The following is an 8169-nucleotide window of genomic DNA, read 5'->3' on the forward strand; positions in this document are numbered from 1 at the left end:
TCAAGCATCCACAATCAGAGAAATGGAAACTAGCCTGTCTGACCACAGCGGTCGGATATCCCAGGTGGAACACGACGTGGGTCAGCTACAATCTAATTTAAAGTCAGTCATTCAAGAAAATGCTGCGCTCAAGGCTATCCAAACTGTCCCGAGTGCTGGGATTTACCAAAAACATTGAAGGGAAGGACCCTAGGATTTTGTGGCTAAATGTTTTCTTCTCTGCTTGGTGATTACTCTCCTGCCCCGCCGGAGCTTGACCCCGCTCATGAAGCCTTCAGCCCACCTCGGCCTGACATCCGCCTCGCCGAGATCCGCCGCGACCTTTTATAGTGGATTCCACAGATACATCGAGAAAGAGATTGTGCTGAACTGGGCCAAAACCCATAGAGACATTCCTACCAACAGTATCAGATCCGCATTTTCGAGGACTTCAGTGGTGCTGTTGGCAAAGAAGCGCTCAGCATTCACGAGATCAAGGGCTTCTCTACAAACAAGTGGAGTGTTGGGTGGTCTGCGGGAGTGCCGTATCCAGTCCTTCCGTGTCACCTATGGCAACAGAGACGCCTTCACTCTCGCTCGCTGGAGACGCCGAAGCATTCCTTCCAGAGAGCGCATCCTTTCCCCGGAGAAGTGTACTGCGGAAGTACGCTGAATCAACCATACAGTATCTTGCTAACCTCATGGACAGGCCAGCTGTGCTTGCCGCAATCTGAATTGTTTGTGTCTTTGCTCTTGCATGCACCCTCGTTTTGATGAAAACATTAATAGTACGGACCTTGACTTAAAATCTTGTTAATTTTAATTTTAATTTGTTTTTTTGTTTTTTCTCTAACTTCATTACAAGTTTTTTCAAGTAACTGTTGCCTTGCCTGTGTTATGACGTTCTGTTTCCATTATAAATTGGTTACAGCTGTCATGCTGCGCCACCTTGTGGCTTGTGGTTTTGCTGCGCAAAATGCTTGTACTTGCCTTTGCTTATCTTACTCAAGTTTCCGAGTAATTTATACCTTATGGTGTAATATAATCACAATTTAGGAGCAGATACACCACATGAAAATCGTTTTATTTACGTCGACGTGGCTGCTCCGCCGCTTCCTATGGACGGCATCAGATGTTTGTACTGTTTCCAGTTGGTTTTGTTGGGCTTTGTGTGTGGGTTGGGTGGGCAAGGGGGACGTCCCTTTTATTTCCTCATACTGTTGTTCTTTTTTTTCTTTTTTTCTTTTTTTTTCCTCTCTCTTTCTTTCTTTCACTATACCATAGACCATTGCTTATGGAATTACTTTCGGTTTCCAATCGAGGGTCACAACTTACTCTGCTACAGTTACCTAAGACAGTATAAATGACAAATGCCAACATGACACCAGGCGTTTAAACGGGCATAAATTAAGATAATTACCTGGAATATACGTGGCTTGGAGGGCAAATTAAACGTTCTAAAGTTTTCTCACCTTTAAAGAACCTTTCCGCTGATGTCGTCTTCCGCAGGAGACAACCCTACGCAGAATTCATCTGGACTGCGTAAGCCTTGGTCGGACAGTCTTTCCACTCCAATTTTAATAGTAAATCTAGAGGCACCGCAATTCTAATTCATAAACGAGTCAGTTTCATCCAGATAACATACCACTGTGATCCAGTTGTCTTTATGTTGTAATTTCAGGTATGCTTTTTCAAACACCTGTTGTTTTAGCAAACGGTACGCCCCACCTATGACAGCCCAAATTTCATGTCCACAATCTTTTCACATATACCAAATTTGGATACTCACAAGTTAATATTAGAGGGGACTTCAATTGTGTACTAACCCTGTTTTTGATCGCTCTACCTCCAAAACACCCCCAACTGCAATGTCAAGACTCTATCGGCCTTTATGGATCAATTGGCTGTGTTGACCCTGGCGTTTCTTTCTCACCCCAGTGGTAAGGATTTTCTATTACTCCCCGTCCATCAGGTCTACTCCCGTATTGACTACTTCTTTATTGACAAAGCTCTTCTATCTTCTGTTAGTTCCACACAATACACTGTCATTGTCATCTCTGACCACGCACCCCACATTTTAGATCTTTGTTTCCCGTCAAGCTCGCATAGGCATCAAGGAGGATGGAGGTTCAATTCAGGCTTACTTGATAACGCAGATTTCTGTGATTTTTTGTTTCCACAAACATAGATTCATTCTTAGAAACAAACCGGTCTGATCACGTATCCCCATCGCTCCTATGGGAAACGCTAAAAGCGTTTATTCGTGGGAGCATATAGCTTTCAGTGCACTTTAACAAAAATAGAAAATTGAACAGTGAGACTAATGGACGCAATTTAGATATAGACAGACAGCAGGCCGCAGCAATCAAATCCGCTTTGGCAACCAAGCGCCTGCAGTTGCAAAATGATTCAATTATTATCAACAGGAAGGCAAATATCTACTAAGACTTACAAGAGCGACTTATTATGAGCATGGAGATAAGGCTGGCCGCATTCTAGCCTCACAATTGCGACGTCAATGCGCGCCCGCTTCATATCACAATCTCTGACTCTTCCAAAACCTAACTACTGACCCATCAAGTTATAACTCAGAATTTTCTTCCTTTTATTCCAGCTCTACAAATCACAGCCCCCTCCTGATACCTCTGTTATGGACTCTTTCTTAACACTTAGCAGGGCTGCCAACTCTCACCATTGGCCGTGGACACACGCATTTGACAGGTTTTCACACGCGCACACCCCAAACCCCCCGTATTTCTCACGCTGAGTGTCAGCCCGGTCGGTCAAATTTATGAAAGATGAGTTTATCTTGTTTTTACCTGTTTAGCCACTTGTGATCGACTAGTTGTTGCTTTCAGACTGTAGGGGCTTCAAGAGCGCTCCTGTCTGTGGAATTTCAAATGTCGCAAAAAGAACATTTTTTTCACGAGCCATCCCAGTGCATTTCCCCGTCTTCAGGTAGTGCTCTGAGTATTACAGACCCTTCCGCGCTTCAGGTATGAGCGTGAGTATACAGACCGTCCGGTCGTTCGTGTCCACTCTCTCTGTAAGATGGAGGTGAGCGCCGGCTGGTAGTGTACAACTTCAGTTCATTGTAGTGGACCTCGCTCTGCTGGGGCAGGACCGTTGCATCCATGCGTACCTCCGATAAAGAGCAGCGTACGGACACCTCTAAACCGTCAGAGACCTGAGACCAAATCTGGCCTCTGCCGTGTCAGACGGTCTGAATGAGATCCACATATCAGCAGCAATGACATGCACAGCTGACTATATTACAACTCTCCACATCTCGGACACACTAGATGGGAGGAGTTATGTGCACAAGTTGTAAATATGACAGAAATCTGTGAACACACCTGAGCTATACTAGCCTATATATACTATAATATATTATATATATATATATAATCATTAATCTATATATATATAATATACGATACTGCAACGTTGGCCCACTATTGCATCTCTAACCTCTGTGCTCTCTAAATGTAACTGTAATAATTAATTTGATGTTTTTTAAAATGACAAATAGTCTTTATTTTCACAAAAAAGTAAAAACATAAGTGGGGCCAGGGATCACCCAAACATTACTGAACATTGGCACAAGGTTAAAGATTATTTATATGCAACTCAGTGTTTCTCATTCTTTAGAATTTCAGTGGTCTTAGTTGATCTCTCAACATTAATTTAACTTTGGGTCCCTGGTCCCTACACCAGGGACCCTCGAACCTGTTCACCACAACCCAAATCTTCTCAGCTGTTGCTGACATATGCTACTGTCTCTTCAGTGGTTCATTATGTTTGGCACATTGTGTGGGTCAGTTCTATATTATAAGAATTAATAATGTAATCTGATGCTCCTAAACCGTTGTATCCAACAACACAAAGGCTCCTAACCCTACAGTTTTGCACAATCATGTAAGACTTGATTTCTCCATTTTTTTTGCAAAAAAAAAACTCTCCAGAAAGTGCCATTAATGGTTTATTTTCTCAATTTTTTTCCTGGGGGGCACCCCCAGACCCCCCTAGGATCCCCCATCCACCTAGCATATACCAAATCCCAATTTAAACCCTAAAGGATAAAGACCAAAAGAAATTGCTTTGTACGCGGCAAAATATGGGTGGCCCCCCCCCAATCTCACTCCAAGGTTTTTGGAAAGTGTGCATCCCCTGACTTAGACATTCCAACTGTGAAGGAAGAACTGGCAAAAACGTTTAGATGAACCCCTAAGTCTAGAGAAAATCACCTTCCTGCATTCTCAAATGCAGAGTAAAAACTCCTGGCCCATGTTACCCAGTGGAGTTCTTTAGAAATTCTCTGCACGCTCGCTCCTATACCTTTAGAAGTCTACAACGATTCTCTGGAACGCCGGTGTTGCCTCCAACACTCAATCAGGCTTTGATTTCTCTAATAGTAAGAAGGATAGGACCCAATCTATGTGGTAGCTATAGACCCATAACTTGCTTAACAATGATGTAAAGCTGTGGCAAAAGTGCTGGCGCGTAGACTTGAGACTTGCCTCCCAAGTATCATTTCAGAAGACCAAACAGGTTTTAATCCTTGGCCGTCACTGTCCAGTAATTTGCGAATGTTTGAGTGTGATTCTCTCTCCCTGCGTTCTCCATCCCCAGAGATGGTGATTTCCCCTGGATGCAGAGAAGGGCGTTCGACCGTGTAGAATGGCAATATTTATTTGCGGTTCTACATAAATTTGGTTTCGGCCCAAATTCTCTCTTGGATTCGCCTTTGTACGCTGCCCCTGTAGCTACGTCAAACGAACTCTGACTGCTTTCTCTCCCCTTCCCTCTCACCACGTGGCACTCGCGCCGGATGCCCCCTTCACCTTCACTATTTGCACTGGCCATCGAACCCCTGTCTATTGCTCTCAAGGGCTCCCCAGCATTCTCAGGTATACTAAGAGGAGGCATGGAGCACAGAGTGTCACTGTATGCCGTGACCTTTGCTATAGTACAGACCCTGTAAACTGTGTTATGCAATAGTGGATCTGCTGAAGACTTTTGGCACGTTCTCAGGGTACAAACTGAATATTGCTAAGTCTCTGTTTCCCTGTTAATCAGTCCGCCAAATCATTCTTTCCCAGAGTCCGCTCCTTCTACCTTTTCCCCCAATGGTTTAAATATTTAGGCGTGAATATCTCTCATTCTCAAAGTTCCCTCATAAAAATAATTTCATTAAACGACTGAAAAAATTCAAACTAGACCTTCAAAGATGGCGCACACTACCCTCTCCCACTTGTTCCGAATTGAACAACAAAATGATGTTTTGCCTCGAATACTTTTTCTTTTTCAGACCCTCCCTCTTTTTCTTCCCAAATTGTGTTTCAAGCATTGATACCATTATATCGTCCTTCTTCTCTGGGCTGGCAAGAATCCAAGGATCCAGAAAAGAATTTGGGAGAGTCCCCAAACTAGCAGGTGTTTGTCTCATCACTGAAAATCTGGAAACAGTTCGCGACTCACTTTGGATTAAATCCCCTTCTGTCCTCTCCCCATATGCAACAACCTCTGTTTTTACTTCCAGCATATACAAACATTTACCGTGGAAGAGATGGGCCTGGTCTCTTTTTAGTGACCTTTACCATAGATAAGGCCTTTGGAAATATGGCCGACCTTTCGCAATTTCGGACTCCAAAGGTGGATCTATTCAGAATTTTCCATTGCTGCCTTCACCAAAACAACACTTTACCTCATTTCCTGATATTACCTGAAAAACTCTGTAGAAGGTTCTGTCCTCCCACATCACAAAATAACATCTCCTCATTACAGTGGGTACGGAAAGTATTCAGACCCCTTTAAATTTTTCACTCTTTGTTTCATTGCAGCCATTTTCCAAAATCAAAAAGTTCATTTTATTTCTCATAATGTACACCAGCACCCCATCTTGGACAGAAAAAAAAACAGAAATGTAGAAATTTTTGCAATTTATTAAAAGAAAAAACTGAAATATCACATGGTCAAAGTATTCAGACCCTTTGCCGTGACCCTCATATGTAACTAGTGCTGTCTATTTCTTCTGATCATCCTTGAGTGGTTCTACACTTCATTGGGTCCAGCTGTGTTTGATTATACTGATTGGACTTGATTAGAAAGCCACACACCGTCTATAAAGACCTTACAGCTCACAGTGCATGTCAGAGCAATGACAATCATGAGGTCAAAGGAACTGCCGCTGAAGAGCTCAGAGACGAATTGTGGCAAGGCACCGATCTGGTCAAGGTTACAAAAAAATTTCTGCTGCACTTAAGGTCCTAAGAGCACAGTGGCCTCCATAATCCTCAAAGGAAGACGTTTGGGACGACCAGAACCCTCCTAGAGCTGGCCTCCGGCCAAACTGAGCTATCGGGGGAAGAAGCCTTGGTGGAGAGGCAAAGAAGAACCCATGGTCACTGTGGCTGAGCTCCAGAGATGCAGTCGGAGATGGGAAAAGTGTGTAGTAAGTCACCACTCACTGCAGCAATCCCCAGTCGGGTCTTTATGGCAGAGTGGCCCGACGGAAGCCTCTCCTCAGTGCAAGACACTGAAAGCCCGCATGGAGTTTGCTAAAAAACACCTGAAGGACTCCAAGATGGTGATAAATAAATCCTCTGGTCTGTGAGCCAAGATAGAACTTTTTGCCTTAATTCAAGCGGTATGTGGGAGAAAACCAGGCACTGCTCATCACCTGTCCAATCAGTCTCAACAGTGAGCATGGTGGTGGCATCATCATGCTGTGGGGGTGTTTTTCAGCTGCAGGAACGGACGACTGGTTGCAATCGAGGGAAAGATAATGGCGGCTAAGTACAGGATATCCTGACGAAAACCTTTCCAGAGTGCTCTGGACCTCAGACTGGGCCGAAGGTTTACCCCAACAGACAATGACCCTAAGCACACCGCTAAAATAACGAAGGAGTGCTTCACACAACACTCCGTGGCTGTTCTTGAATGGCCCAGCCGAGCCCTGACTTAAACCCAATTGAGCATCTCTGAGAGAACCTAAAATGACTGTCCCACAAGCGTTTACCATCCAACCGACAAGAACTGGAGAGATCTGCAAGGAGGAATGGCAGAGGATACCCAAATCCAGATGTGAAACTTGTTGCATCTTTCCCAAACACTCATGGCTGTATTAGATCAAAGGTGCTTCTACTAATACTGAACAAAGGGTCTGAATACTTATGACCATGTGATATTTCAGTTTTTGTTTTTTATAATATGCAAAAATTTCTAAATTTCTGTTTTTTCTGTCAAGATGGGTTGCTGAGTGTGACATTCAGTGAAAAAATAAAATGAACTTTTTTGATTTTGGAAAAAGGCTGCAATGAAAACAAAATGAAAATTTAAAGGGGTCTGAATACTTTCCGTACCCACTGTATAGTCTCTTTCATCTCAACTCTCCCCTCCTCAGGGCTTAGGGTGTTTGGGAAAGGGAGCTAGGTCTTGCACTAGATGAGGACTGGTGGAGAGAAGTTTACTCAGAATTCATAGTACTTGCATCTGTGCACGTGAGAGACTCATTCAATTTAAAGTGGTCTTCAGACTTCACTACACAAGGGCCAGACTGAAAAGAACTTTCCCTGATACAGATGTCTCTGCATCATGTCTCGCAATCTCCCAGACCATACACACACTTTTTTCTCCTGTCCTAAGCTACACTCTTTTGGACATCCTTTTTTGAACCCTCTCTGTAGTCCTTAATATCCCTGTGTCCCCATCCCCTTGATTGCTGTGTTTGGTGTGTCTCCCATTGTAGGAAGATTTAATAGCTACCAAGCTGTGTTTTGCATTTACCGTCTGATAGCCAAACGTCAGATCTGCTACAGTGGAAGAGCCCAAGCCGCCTAGCACAAAGTCCTGGTTAGACGATGTATTGTCATTCTTACACCCTAAAAATCAAACATACGTCAGAGGATCCCTGAAGAAATTCATAAACCTGGGACCGCTCCTTTCCTAGTGCACTATCTATCCTGGCCAATGGTAGTTCCCCACCCCCCCCATTTTTTTTTTCTTTTTTTTTTCTTCCCCTTTTTTTTAATTTAATTTTAATTTAATTTTACTTACTTGTTCATTATTTTTTCTCCTTCTTGAGGAGGGAGATGGGGGAAAGTTAGACAAAGAAGATACATGTTCATATCTGGTTAAAGAGTGACGGAGGGAGGGATGGGTGGGAATGTATGTGTTTCTGTTCTGTTC

At 43.5% G+C, this 8169-nt stretch overlaps 1 protein-coding gene across 1 annotated transcript in view; it reads left to right on the forward strand.

Annotated features, from left to right (window-relative positions):
- LOC116699482 (acyl-coenzyme A thioesterase 1) overlaps window positions 1–8169 on the forward strand; it is a gene marked incomplete at its 3' end in the record, with an annotated part of 30893 nt that overhangs the window by 18891 nt on the left and 3833 nt on the right.

This window comes from Etheostoma spectabile, chromosome 12 (genome assembly GCF_008692095.1).
Source record: "Etheostoma spectabile isolate EspeVRDwgs_2016 chromosome 12, UIUC_Espe_1.0, whole genome shotgun sequence".
Lineage (NCBI taxonomy): Eukaryota > Metazoa > Chordata > Actinopteri > Perciformes > Percidae > Etheostoma > Etheostoma spectabile.